The sequence below is a fragment of the Gambusia affinis genome, linkage group LG23, assembly GCF_019740435.1.
Source record: "Gambusia affinis linkage group LG23, SWU_Gaff_1.0, whole genome shotgun sequence".
In the NCBI taxonomy this organism is placed as follows: domain Eukaryota; kingdom Metazoa; phylum Chordata; class Actinopteri; order Cyprinodontiformes; family Poeciliidae; genus Gambusia; species Gambusia affinis.
The window spans coordinates 11,705,326-11,720,528 of record NC_057890.1 but is presented as its reverse complement, the minus strand read 5'-3'; the positions used below and the strand labels follow the sequence as shown (position 1 = coordinate 11,720,528).

Genomic DNA, 15,203 nt, shown 5'->3' with positions numbered 1-15,203 from the left:
CCAGGAGGCCAGCTGTGAACAGCCGAGTCCCCTCTTCGCATCGCCCCTTGTCTGACTCTACGGTGCCTTCAAATTGTGTACAGTGTTGTAGTTTCATGTCCATAACAGGCCCTAAAACTATGAATGAGTGCATTGAAATCCGCGTTCAAACACACAGCAAACAATGCATTAAGATAGCTAGAAAACGATGGTCAGTAATATTCAGAAAGCATGTTGTAAAACCAGATGTAGAAGCATGATATCAAACACTACTATAGTAATGATCTTATTCAAAATCTTACAATACACCTATTTGGTTGTTAATACATGTCTTTCATATTTTGTCAAAATAAATTAAGATTTCTCAGCTTAGTTGCTACATGTTCTGAGATTAATATGCAACCTGGTGTTTTAAAAACAATCACATTTTACAAATATAATGCACAGATTCATGTTGAAGCAGAATTTTGAATTTGTACAGGGTAAAGGTTCCTAGAAATGTGGCCTTTATAATTTTCTTATGTGGTCTTTGCATTGTCAATACCATATTACTGTAAATGAATACATGTACTGTGATTTTTCTAAAAGGTTTTATTTTTTTTTTATTCTGTTCGTTTTTTTCCACTTGATGTAGAAACCGCATTATGCTCAGAATTTCAAGATAATGTAAGAAGAGCAAACAAATGGAGCTTTTAATGGACTCCCACATGTTTGGATGCATACATAGAACAAATAAACTACAGAAGTGAAATGGGTGAAGCAATAAAATGGAAACGCTCTTATCGATAAGGTGAAAAAAATGCCCTCACATCTCATTAAGACATGTAAAACTATAAGATTTGTATTTTGGAAAATGATAATTTTTGGTTGCTGTGGCATTGCTGAATACAAGGCATCTCCCTTGATGTTATTTAGCCACATAGCACACAATGTCCCTGCCTTGTTTTGAATAGTCGTGAGTTACTGCCTCGAGATTCTGAAATTGTATCAATCAGGGAAGGATGAATGGAGAAGAGGAGGCTTATTCATTACCCAGTGAAAGAACACAGCATTACTAGACTCAGATTATAATACACACACTCTCTTTTCCCAAGAAGGACAACTTTCCCCTCAGGAACCGACTGTACTCAAAGGTTGCCTGTTTATTTGATTGCTTCCAGACCTCAACCGTCTATCAGACACGGCTGGTTTTTTTCAGCAAGATAAGCCAGGAGCATCTTAATACATAAGAGTGTAATTGAAAATACATCTAATTTCTCTTAAAAATGCCCCAAAGACCCTTCATTTTGTTTAAGTCAGGCCAGTTTCCTAGCCTGTCAAGCATGATAATATCATGTCATCAAAGTAGGATTGGTACTTTTGGTAGGGTGAACAGGTGAAATATCATTATTTCCACAATTGTAAGCAGAGAACAGCAAGAACTGCTGTAAAATTTCTTAGTAGGTGACTGTTTTGATTTGGATTTGATAAAAACAATTTCGAGCAACTCCAGCTGATGACATGCTTCCCATCCCCGCTGACTGGAAACTTCTAGACGTAACAAATCCAAAATTTACTTCAATCTGAAAAGTCGCTTGTGTACCTATTCTGGTGACACTTTTTCCTTCAACTCAATTTTCTATTTCCCCACAAGATTTTTGTCATTGTTTCAAGTGTTGCGCCACACGTGGAATTTGACAGTCGTTGCTCATAACTCGGACACATCTGTGCGTGCTGGCTGTTGAAACGCTGCACCCAGATCTCAAAGTCTTCTCCGGACTCCGAGTATCACTTTTGCCCGCGCACAGTTTTCCACCGCACATTTTCCTCCCACTGATTACGTCTTCTGACAGCATTCTGAAGAGTCCGCTTTTTCCACTAAAGACCTTTGCCGGCCTACCCTTTTTGTGATGGGTCTCGGTGACCTTAACAGTGAGAGGCAGCATTTCCGAATTTTAAATAAGCTTTTTCTAATATTCCATATTCCTGTGAAGTTGAATATTGGGCTTTCAGCAGTCAGAGGACATAATCAAGAAAAACTGTATTTTTCAATGAGCTGGACATAATATTTTAGATGAAATCTTTAAAATGTGATCCAGAATACATCAGCAACAATGCAGAATCTGACTCTTTCCTTTATTATAATAGCTTCCTGTCATTAGCTAGAGGGCTGGAGGTGATCGAAATAGATGGACACTGGAATGCTATTCACATGGACAGAGACAGTAAGGTCGTTATTGCTCTGCCCACAGGAGAAAGACCTCTCCCAGGTCTCTTAAGTGCTTCTCCTCCTTTTTCTTCGCCATTATCAGGATCGTCTTGTCACCGCCCGCTGAGTAGAAGAAAGGCTCCATCACAGCACAAGTGGTATTGAGATGTGTCAAAGTCGCAGCAGGAGATGCCTGTCATGGTTGTGGATTTCTGATAGCACCGTGTCGAAGGGAATCACATTGACTGTCCTTGATGAGCATGAAGGGATCAGAACAGTTTATCTTTAGTGAACATAATCTGCCAGGATTCCCTTGTCCACGATCACAAGGAAGATGGCTGCAGAAAGTTTCCAGGCAGGGTTTCAAAAAAAAACAAAAAACATTTCTTCTTTATCTGGGAGAGAGAAGCGGAGGCTGCTAATGGAGTTTTATGACTCGAACGCTGCCATACGGACTCCACGTTTCAGCCCACAGTAGTTATGCTTGACTGTGTTTGTGCTTGCAGGCTGTGTGCTCACATACCATAATTAGTGTAATGAGTTATTTATAGCCAGCTGTGGAATTAGCTGTGGAATTGCCAGCCGGCCTCGGGGCTGATTAAGTCACTTGCCAATCAATTATTTATGGCTTCCTGAAGACGAGTAGCTTGTCGTCTTTTGTATGCAGCGTCATGGCAACACAACAGGAAGCAGAAAACCCGCGAAGAGGAAGCACACCCTGCGAAGGAATCGGCCGAGTCTCCCGTTTGCACTGTTCTTGCTCGCAGAGCTCTAATATAAACCATACTTTTATTAGCACCCCTCTATGAACTCCCTTGGCCCAATAAAAGGTGTTTATGTTCTGTTTGAGAGAAAATAAATTGGATGATTGAAAAAAGATTAATCCCAGTTGGTGAGACAGAGGAACAGTCTGAGCATAAAAATTCAGCTTTTCTCATGTAATCACTGAAACCAAGTAGAGGAGATATTAATTTATCATATTGGCAATAAACTACCTGTTAAAAGTTGGATTGTTTACTGTAACTCTCCTCAGTTCCTCCCCATTCTTTTTGTTGTTGGGAGTTCAATTTTACTTTTGCACTTTTGCATGTTAATACAGCTGGCATCAAACTTGCCCAAAGTGAGTATTTTAGGGTAAATTTTAAAATTAACTTTTTTGGTTGTGCCAAGTCTTTCACACACCTTTTTATAAGAAGAAAAAAAATACAGTTTTGCCATCGACTCGTAGAATTTTTAAAAGAAAGTTTTCTTACTGATGACTCTTTTGGTGGTGTTAAAGATTCTTTCAAATCTAATGCTCAATGTATTCCAAGCATTTATATATGTATTTAGCTAAATTCATGATAATTTATGGAGTTAAAATTAGCAATAATGTATATAAAAACTTACTCTCTCACCCACCTATTCTCCTCCATCTTAAAAGGTAACTCCGACTTTAACTTGCAGTTTGTATTCTGCTCAGATGTTTCCCTCGCTCTGTGAATATGAGAAGCTGGGTGGTTTCTGGAGTCTCCATCCACACTCTGCACATGAGATTTTGCCTGGCCTAACACATTAATCCAGTACTTTTTTAAAAGAACGTTATTGTGCATACAAGGGATCCATGACCGTGATGTTTAGGGAAGGAACTGAAAAAGAGCTGTTTATAACTCTCACCCTCCTGACTGTATCTGATCTTAATTTCTACTAACATTGCAGAAAAGTATTTCCAGTTATATTGCAGGCTTCCTATGAGTAAGAGTGAATCACCACCCTGCCAATCGGACTAAAAAGATTTTTTTTTTCTTTTCTACTCACTCGGGTAATATGCAGATAAAAGTTCCTGTCGTTACATTTCCCCTCCAAAGTTACAACAGATAATCAAATAAATCAAATTTTTTTGCCTCTGCTATTGTAAGTGCAAACTTCCCAGTCTCCTGCCAGCCATAAAAACACTCTCATGCACCAGTCAGGCATGGAGATAACACACACCACCTCACCCTAACCACACCAAGACCGTTCTGTCGTTGTTGTTTTTCTTTACCCCATAATAAAGTAACCAGATGAAGTTGATCCTTTGCATGTCAGCAGGGCTAGAGTGACGCTTTGAGATGAATTTCAATCAGTCTGTCTCACTCCCACACAGCTCGTTGGCTTCTGGCTGTGTGGGAGGTCCACAGGACATTGCCACGGGCTGCATCTTCACAGATCTGCCACCCAAATCAAATCAAAAATTCTCTGCTGTCGCCTTTTTCCATCGTTAGTTTTTGTATTTTTTGTTTAGCTTTTTCCCTTTTTTTGCACAAAATGCAAGTTTTCAAAGTTCTCCCATCACAACATGCTGAAAATCTCCATGCAGCACCACAGGGTTGTGAAAAGTAATTGCCCCCAGTAAATTTAGCTTCCTCAAAATATCAAGCATGAATTGCAATTTGTATTTTCTGAGGTTATTGTTGCCTGACATAATTCTGTTTATCTGAAACGTTAAAGTTTGAGGAAGAAGCAAGCGATCCTTAAGGGTGCAAATACTTTTTTTTTTTCACACCACTGGAACTCAGAGAAGCATTTTGTTACCAAATTAAAAAAATTGTAGAAGTAGTTCCATTCTGAACAATAAACTCAGCAATTGCTGCTAGTCCACATATAAGATGATCATTTTGTTTTGAAGATTGACCCAACAAAGCATTATCTCTTCTGGGTTTTTTTTTCCCTTATAAATGATTGATGGCGTTTCTGTCACTGAAGGACATCTGTTGGCTGGAAGCTCATCAATTTCAGGATGTCTGCTTGCCGCCTAACCTTGGCCGTGTTTTTCTTTCCTACCTGCTGTCCGCGTGTTTGCGGTCGGCTCATCACGTTCTCATTTTCGTATCGTTGCTGGAAGATGTAGAAGCGGGGCTGGGCCGCTTGAAACATTTATATCCACATCTACGAGATAGAAGCTTGCTGAAATGCAGCATTGTCTGTTCCGACGTTCGCAGAACAAGCACAACACCTATGCATAACCGAATACAAGTGCAAACATTCAAAACAAACAGGTTTATTTTGACTATTCTGAAAGAGTGCTTTGTGTGTTCATGTAGGCATATGTGGACATAAGAGAAGACCTTTATCTGCAAGAACAAACATGTCTTCTATCACAGGAAGTGATCGCCTGCAACTATTCTTAGTAAGTACACATAAATCAAATCTTCTTAGCTCTCAATATCTGTAAGGACACAGATCCTTTTCACTATTATATTTGATTCGCAAATACTAATAGAAAACATGGGATGTTTTTGTTGGAATCCTTTCGGTCCGGCAGAGCCAGCTGGATTTGTTGTCATGTCTCACAAATGCAAGTCTTAGCCTTTAAAAGTTTCCTTTCGTTACAATAAAATTCTATGTTTTGGGACTTCATGTGACTGATCAACATAAAGTGGTGCTGCCGTGAGGCTCATAACTTCTATAAAGAAGCTGCAAAGATCTGCTTAGGTGGAGAATGTAGGTAGTTATGTCACTACAAGTCTGATCTCGGAGGAAGTTTGAAGTTTTCCATGAGGTTTGGTAAACTTTGAGGTCTGCGAACATTGTGTTCTGATCAGATAAAATCAAAAATTGACCTTTTGGGGTACCTGCAAAATGTTACGATGGGAAACTTAATGCGGAATGTAAATTTGCCCTTTGTAGATTTTGGTTGCATTATTTTAAAACTGTGTATTGCTGTATTTTACATTTATGTGCTGCCTTGTACTGGTTTTGTAATCCCAATGAAAGGCGATAAAGTGTGTGAAAATGTGAAAAGCTGTAATCAACACATACATGCACCTGTTTTATCCCACACTTTTCGTCTCCTGAAAAAGTCAGTTTTTATTTTTGCATTGTCATTCATTTTTCCGGAACTATCCAAAACAATTCAGCTTTTTTTTTTCTTTTTTCTTTTTTTTTTTACATCTATTAACACTTAATTGTCGTGTCTCTTCATTGTCATACATTTACATTGAGCTGGTTCACATTTCTCTTCAAAGCGCTCTCACAAACATAAAACGTGGCCTTTACATCTGACATGTTCCCTGTGGCAAATGGAAAATGACGCGTCCAATCGGCTGCTGGCTTTGTTTGCTACTAAAATTAAAATGAGGGAATTTTGACTTCTCATAATAAGTCTCAGAATTTAAAAGTCCCCGTTATTTTATTACAATCATGATCACTCTGCCCTTACACTTATGTTTTTTATTCACGTTCCACTCAAAAATCTAATAATATGTTTACCATCATTTACATAGACAAGGTATTGCATTAATTTACTTTAAGTCATACTAGAATACTGTTAATAATATGCGTAAGGTATGAGTTAAAAGTAAAGAGTATGGAATTAAAAAAACTTTTTTTTTGTAACATTTAAAAAATGATTTCCTATTTTTAAGGTCTCTTCAGTGGGATGCCAGAGAAAGTGTCAGAGTTCTCCTCCCCCACTTGTTTCTACACATTCCACTCAGTCGGCTAAGAAAATATGCCTATGTTTTTCCTTATTCTTGCGGAAAATACTAAATAACAGTTTTTGTTTTGTATTCATTTCAAAAAGCACTTGACAAACCTAATTTGTCAAACGCCGTCTGACATTCTCCAAGATTTAGCAATTGCATTTCATTTCCATTAAAACAGTCTGATAATCATTTATTAATATGCACTCATGCAGCTTTGAAAGAAGCCTCCAGATACACAAACACATAAGTAGTCATTTCTCCTGTTTGTACACTCCAATAAAATCAATCAGAGAGTTCAAGGCGAGTGTATGATGGGAACGACAATGTCTTGGCAGTCATTATCCAAACCGAGGGGGCCTGGTTCTCATTACTGTTTATCCTCGCAGAACCTACCAGATCTGTGTACACACATGCACACAAGTTATGCTCATGGGTGGCTTCTCGCTAATGTGGGACCTGGTTAAAATGTTTTTGAGTGGAAAACACACAGTGTCAGCACAGCAGCTTATAAAATGTCCCCAGAATTCCTGTATCAGCAGCTTGCAGCCGTTCTCAGAGGGAGGATGAGTGCAGTCTTAAAAATGTATTACAAACCATTTGTGCTGCGTATTTCAGCAGCCAGAATGTCACAGCATTTATGTGTGTGCATGTGTGTGTTTCTTGCTTACTCCCTCAAAGCTCTATGAATGTGTTGCTGCCTTTTGATCTTCAAATTGAACAGTTTCACATAAATGATTGTTTGGCCCCCTTACAGTAAAAAGGAAACCATTAGACACTTTTCTGGCTTGCTTAGCATGGCCAACCCGCTCACTGCAGACATTCTCATGCATTCACGTGACAAAAACTACAGTTTCGTGTTTCATCAGTAATGTACTTGACATGGAATAAGAGTCGCCCGGTTCATCGCCTTGGAAACAGCGGGACGGCTGGTCGAGCCAGCAGCTCTGCACATTAGTGATAGTTCAAGTTAGGATAGACTCGGTACGTTCACTGGCTTCCAAGTGTATTTATACCCATTGAACTGTTTGCACTTTAATGTACTTTATTGGAATTTAAAGTATGTTTTTTGATGAGTAATGTTACATAGCAGTGAATTGAAAGAAATACTTGACATTGTTTTCAAACTTATTCCAAAATTGTCCAAATTTGGCATGCTTTTGATTTCAACTTCCTTTACAAATTGAATAATTTAATGCTCGTAATAAAGTGACATTTCATGTGGGTTACATGGCAAACATGTTGAGGATTTACTTAATTTGATCATTTGACCGACATGCTGCTGTTTAAGAACTAATGTTCTGGCTTTGTTCTGTTACAATTGGACTCTTGTCCAAATATTATTTATCTTTTTACATAATCCAAAATTATTTCCAAATACAGTTACAGTTTAGGTTGCCAGAGTAGTAGGGCATGTGTTATGTTTTTATGTGATGTGCAGCTTTTGCTCTTTTTTTTTTTGTTTGTTTGGATTATTAGAAAAATACTCATAATATTCAAATAAACCTTATTTAACAAACTTTTACAGATTTTGGCCATTCACTAAATATTGCGTTAGAACAAGTGTGAATTTAAATTTTAAACATCAGAAAGCCACTGTTGGTGTCCAGTTTGGTAACTGTAACTACTGTAATTTATATAAAGATTTGCCACCTTTGAGACTATTTTACATTCTGATCTCATATTGCAAGACGACATACACTTCATTAAAATCTTTGGACCTTATGCCAGAAAGCACTTTACTCTGGCAATTATTAATATCTCAAATGTCCTCTGTTCATGTGTGTATATTTACTTATGTGTTGGAATGATAATGTTAATGAGCGGGGAGCATGTGTCTCTTGGTTATTTATAACGTGTTTTGTGCTCAAGGGTATGCAGGCCTTCCTCACTATCCTGTTACATTCATGTCCCAGTGAGGACACCCAACACACTCCTGTTGCTTTCCAGGGTTGTCCTGAATCTGGCAGGAAACGCATGAGTCTATTGGTTCCACATTGCTTTAGATGGTCACCGGTTAAAGAAGTTGTTTTTGGTTTTGTTTTCTTAAATCATCATCTTGTGTAAGGTTTCTTTTACGTAAAAGCATATTATTTTGCTCATGCAAACTAAAAGTGCATCAAGAAGACAGTGTGGACCCGAGAATGTGTAATAATAGATCTTGAGTTATCTGTTTTGAACGTGAATGAAATTTAAATGGTGAAACTCTGGTAGTGTTATCATGGTAGCAGCATGTTATGATGTGGTCTGGGTGACCATTCATCAGAGTTGTAGGAAATGAAGCAGAATGAAGCACACTGCACAGAAAATCTTGCTTGTATGCCCTTGTGCTTATAAGATAATCAAATTCTTCTGTTCATTCCGGGTGGAACTGATGGTAGAGGTGCAGAATCCGTTATGAAAGACGGAATGGTTCAGATGTGATATCAATGGCAATAGCGTTATGGTGTGGTTAGGAAAGCAATTTGAGATAAACCTACTCGGTGAGTACTAGACGGTGTCATCATTAATGCTTCACACTGAACTAATGTGATCCAGCCATGTTCAGAGTCTTTGATGTCCTGGATGTGGCCCAATCGTCTCAACTGGCCTTAAAAGGAGCCGAGGAATGCGATGTCCTTTCCTGGGAGAGAGTTTGCTGGTCACAGTGAACCTTGTGGTGAAGATAACTTTTAAGATTAGGGTTCAGCTGGCAGTAAATTTTGTGAAGGTTACAATAACTTTTAAAGGTGTTATGCACAACAAACTGATGTGCTCAGAAATTAATTATACACACTTGTATGTGTGTGGTAAGTTGATGTAGACAGAGCTGTCAGGCTGTCAGTGAGTGATTCTACCTTTGATTCTCTCACAGGGGTCACATCGTCTCTACAGGTGTGCTGCTTCCTGTTGTGTTCCCATGGTGACAGTGTATACAATAAAAAGGAGAAGCCGCTCTGGTCTGTTCATAAAAATAAGCTATGGTTGTCCTTCGTTATCACAACATACAGAAACAAACATGCACTTTACACTCCAACCGCACCTCGATGGCGTTTCCTCCATGTCCAATCAGTTGTGTGCACCAAACCTGCGTTTTAAATTACATTGTTGCAGAGCGAATGACGTTTGAGTTACGGGTTTATACAGGTTAAGCTTCTCTGGCATACAAGTTAACTTGCTGGAAAATAGGACACTGTATTGAGATATTCACCAATCACATCACCGTGGATTACCAGATGCAGCCACAGCACATCAGGACATTAGATATGAAAATTAACTGGAGGATTTGCAAACAATAAAAACCATCCCCCTGATGGCTGTTGGTGCTCAGCTCGGGCAGTGCAGGGCTTCGCACGTGACGGGGGAAACTGTGCTGATCACCAGAGTGCTGCCATGGATTTTTGGGTCTTTCTGAGGACAGAAGATGTGTTACTTTTGCTAACTAGATTTCACAAGCAAGCTGCTTCTTTCATTTGACAAAACTTTCAGTCTTGAGAATGTGAAAAATTGCACTAATCAGATGTAATATTTCACACTGACATATGAATTTTTTGTTCTGCCCTGTCTTCTATCCCAGCTTGTTAACTCAAGCCATTTAAATCATGATTTTCTGTTGCTCCGGCAGTCTAACTTTTGTACTTGAAATATTTATTTTTTAATCCACTGCTTCTGTGTCATCTGCAGTTTGTTGGGGGAGGTTGGATGAACCGACTGAACTGGGAGCAGTTGAGATTTAAGGCGTTTCATTTTCCCCTGCTGCTGAAGGGAAAGTGAGCTTTTCTCAAGCATGCTATTGACTTGGAAGTTCCACTTACGGCATTTTCATTTACAGCCTCAGAGATTTTGCTTTTCGAGATGAAAACACATAATCAGAGATTGGAAATAAAGTAAGAAAAAAAGTCTGTTGTTTGCTCCCACAATTCTTGCTCAAGGAGGAATCTGCCAGTGGTAGCTAGGGGAAGTTTTATCTGTGTGACTCATCAATCACAGTCAGTTGTTAATCACAGGATCCTTGCTTTTGACACGTTCAGTCCAGCTCACAGGGCAATTTTTCATCTTGCTGTGTAATCAGAGTGAAGATGTCAAACATCTGTTTCTTCAAAATATTTCATTTGCCAGGGCCAAATGAAGGGTATGACACATATAGATTGGTTTCTCGTGAATCGTTCATCCAACTAGCAGATCATAAATGACTGAATGGTTCAAGAACCGATAATAGCAGCTGAAACTGTGTAAAAATTAAGTTTATGTGGGACTTTAATGCCTTAAGGAGTTATGTGGTCTTGAATACTCTTTAAAGTATAAATATAGCTTTATTTTCTCCATTGAGAAGCATGGAGAAAATAAATTGTTTTCCATTCTCTAAAAAGGAAAAAAAAAACTAGTAATGCCTATATGCAGTAGTTTTGCAGAATTTTATTTTAACATTGCACTCATCAGTACTTATTATTATTATTGTTATTTTTTTTATTTGCTGACTGAATGCTTGCTTATTCAAAAATCAAAAAAGGGCCATGACTTTCTTGGTCCCTAGACAAATTCATACAGTGCACATGTTGCACTGTGCCTGTGGTTCTCTGACCAGGTTTGTTTGAGATGTCAAGCAAAGAACTTGTATAGGTTTTTTTTGTTTGTTTTTATGTTTTAGTTTTCATTTCCACAAACTTGAAGTCCAGTTTGTGGACTTCAAGCAAAGTTTGAAGTCCACAAACTGTGCTTTTTGGAAGCCTAGATACAAAAAGGCAGTGAAATTGTTCTATATTGCACTTTTAAACTTAGAAATGTTAGGAGATGTATCAAATTTGAGAATTGTTTTTAGAATTGCAATAAATACATGTTTTCCGTATTTTTATTTTTTTCTGTTCCACTCTCTTTGTAGAACCATGCATATTTTCTGAGAACTACCTACAACTTTGTTTTTTTTTATTATCTTGAATGCTAAATGAATGAATCAACACATACATACATTTTTGGGGTGCAGCCAATCGATGCCAAGGAAAATAAATATAACTCATAGATTGGATGATTTGTAATCGTCAGCCAATAGTGCACCAAGCAACATTGCGCTTACATATCTCAGTTTCTGAAGCTCAATTTCTTTTTGAATATTTTCGATATTGCCTATGGAAAAAATCCACAAATAGGCAGATTTTCCACAAATAACTTGGTCACATTTCACAGAAAAATTAACGTTGACTGGCGTTGCAGAAATTGAACTTATTATTTTTTTATGTAGGGAAACTAGGTTTGCAATGAAAAAATTGGAACCATTGAAACGCTGTGAGATGGTTATGCTTTTACTGAGCATCGCATGGAGAAAAGTGACATGTGAACTGTTCCTGCATGCTTAAGTGTTCAAAGTGAGGAGGAGCATGTATGTATAAGTGCAGCTGCTGTCTGAATACAAACTTGTGACTCAGGAAGATTTATGTTTTAATTATGATCTTATGGTGTAGGAACAAAGCTGGAGGAGATGCAAATCAGTCTTATTATTTCCCTGTGTGTGTTGGGTAATAATACATTTGCTGCACAATCTCAAAGCTACCCTGCATTTGTGTCAAGATTTCTTTTCTTCTTCTTAGTTTAGATAAGTGTCAGCTACATGTCTGCGATGTCACAGTCCTCCTCCACAGCTTTCGACTGCTGAAAATCACAGCCATCAATGAAAGCCTGTCCCATTGTTACAGTTTGCTTTTTATCTGCTGAGAACTGATTATATGCTTGTTCCACCCCATTTGCTCTCATTTTTTCCTGACAGGCACACTCGCTCTGTATCAACACCTATTTCTCTCAGGCTGACTCATGGTTCACATGGTATTGCTGCCAGAGCATAATCAATTTACCGGCAGATTTGTGCCCACACACCAGTGTTGGATGCTGTAAAAAAAAAAAAAGCAAAGTATGAAGTTTTTAATACAGTTGAATTCAGTTCACCAATTATCTATAAATGTCATCTTGAGACTCCCTAACAAGACAAAGGGGTCCAATTCGGAGGCGATCAAATCCAGCACTAAAGTGCTGATGTTTTAGACATTTTCCTAGTCCAGCATACCTTTATCAAATGAATGGTTCATTAGGGAGGTGCTGCAGAACTTGAGAACATGTTAAAGGTCATAAACATTGCAGCAGAAGTAAAATAATATGACATGAAGACAATCACCTAATGTTAAATGTAACACATTTTTAACGAGCCACTTTGTTGCTTTAGGCACTTTGACTTTTGTCATGTTTAATCATGCTCAGTTTAATTATTGTTTACCTTATCCCCATGTTCTTGTGTTTAAGAGTGTAATTTCTCCATTCTCCTCCATCTGGTAATGCTCCCCTGCAGTTAATTGGACTTATCTGTCCATTATTTCAACTAATCAGCTCTATGAGTATATTTGCCCTCTTTCATTCACTCTTTATGGAGCAAGATGGCGTTTAACCATCTTTCTCCTGAGTTTCTAATTCCGCTTATGTGTCATGTTTTGGCTTGTTGATATTCTGTTGCTGTGTTTGTTTTTCATTATGTAAACTTTGGACTCCTAATTTATTAAACTATCATTTCTCATATGATTCTACCTATCTCCTGCCCTTGTTTGGGTCTGCAACCGAAGTTTTTCTTCCTGTGTTCATAAACTGAATTAGCAATATTTACGTAAAAACCAAGGCGCCCTGACCTTCACATTCATCCCTACAAGTCTCTGTATTTCCATGAAACATATTTATTGTTGCTCTTCACTTTCTAGTTACTTCCCTAAAAAGAAAAAAAAAAAGTCGGTCTCAGGCCAATAAACATTTTGATGTTCCTCTACAAAGCTTTTTTTTCTGTAGGCTGGAACTGGTAACAAATCGCAATATGTTACAAATTAAATTATGAATTCATTATGTGAAAAAAAGAGTGAAACAGGTTTGCAACCTGTAGCAAAACAGTACATTCCTGACATTCCTATGTTATGGCCAATGCTATCATATAAAGGTCACACTTTAATGAATATTTGTATTTATATTCTCTGAATATTCCATAAAAAGTAGACATTTAAAACCAAAAGAACTACCTGACTGATCCTAAAGAGAAATTATACCTCAAGTACTGCAACTAAAAAAGTAAAAGCAAACGACTTTATAGCTGACAGCAGTTCAACAAATTTTACCTGTACATTCAGGGATTCACCTTCTTTGAGTCTTCACATCTATCCAGGAGTAAAATATAATCTGGGACAAAATGACAGCTGACCTGTTATGGAAACAGTTCACCAAAAGTTGCATTTCATCCAGACATTTTACAATTGTGGATGTGTCACATTGCTTAGATAAGCCCACAGCTTCTAATGCATCATTTTACTTTTGTGAAAAAGTTATACATTTGAAGGGTCAGTGTTTATGAAACTCTTTTCTGGTTTATCTAAGCAAAGTGTTACAACCATGAATGTTGCAACAGGCATTTAGAATCCATCTATTCTCTTTTCCTCTTCTGCGTTTTGCATCTCGCAAGAGCCACCACTGCCACAGACCCTAATCACATGAAGTATGTTGGGAATCCTTTTCTTCCACACTCGCACCTAAACCGTCCTCAGCTCTTGCCCACACACCAATAACTTAGCTTTTGTGCTCCTGAAGAAATCAATCGGTTGCTACTTAGAAGTGAGAGCAATTTAATTAAATAAATGGAGGACATTGGTTCCAGAGTTGGGGAATATACATGAAATGGATAAGAGCATGGTGGACAGCACAATCTGTCGTTTGGTTGCCCACCCTCAGTGCAGCTGTGAGTCAGTCACCTTTTGAAACACTTCTGACTCCTGAACGCCTGTGGGCACACACACACACACATGCACACGCACACACACACACACACACACACACACACACACACACCCACTCTCCCCCACAGTCCATCAGGTGTATGACTAAGCATGCCACTGTCTGTGTAACAAAGGATGAGCCTCAGTAGTTCACTTGTCTTGATGTTACACTAACATTTGCACATATTTATACATGCACACACTCTTATTCTCCATCTTTCTATTTCTCTCTCACGCACACTCGTATACACGCATGCCCACACACACAAAGCCCTTCCCTGTTTCCCATCTGTCACCCTCTACTCAGCAGACAGCCGTGTCACCTGTCAAAAGTGCTGGTCATTGATTGCTACTGTAAGAAAGAACGAGTCATGTGGGATTGGGTTTCCAAAGACTGCAGCAAACAGCATGGCTGGTGTGGGGAGTGGCAGCTGTTTGCATATGGTGCTTGTTTTATATGGACCAGCTGTCTAAAAGACCCCGTTGTAAGTGGTTACAGACTGATCTCTCCCTAAAAAAAAGTCTCTAGAATCGGTAGATTCATTACAGTCAAAAACTCTACAGAAAAGAGTGACTTATGTTTAATTTGATTACCTTTTCCAAAACCCACACCACGTTTCAGTATTGCTCCAATCTGAATTGCCGGACATAATTCAAACTCTTGTAAGTAGCCTCTTACATCTCTTTGCCAAATTGGCAACCTGCCTGTGTTTAGCGAGTATTCCATCCTGTTTATCTACTGTTTCAAAAAAGCAACTGTAGCTCTTACAACTTTGCCTGATTTTACTGAAGACCTTCAGAGACTTAGAAAAAGGACTGTATTATTTG

The 15,203-nt window shown here is 38.4% G+C and overlaps 1 long non-coding RNA gene across 2 annotated transcripts in view; it reads left to right on the top strand.

The window, feature by feature from the left end:
- Positions 1 to 15,203, top strand: part of LOC122826732 — a 69,700-nt gene that overhangs the window by 43,325 nt on the left and 11,172 nt on the right. Inside the window, exon 5 of one of the 2 annotated variants that reach the window (XR_006369850.1) lies at positions 5,230 to 5,313. The exons of the other annotated variant lie outside the window; for it this stretch is intronic. This is a non-coding gene — a long non-coding RNA (uncharacterized LOC122826732). Of the gene's footprint in view, positions 1 to 5,229; positions 5,314 to 15,203 lie in introns of those variants that run through there. 2 annotated transcript variants of the gene reach the window in all.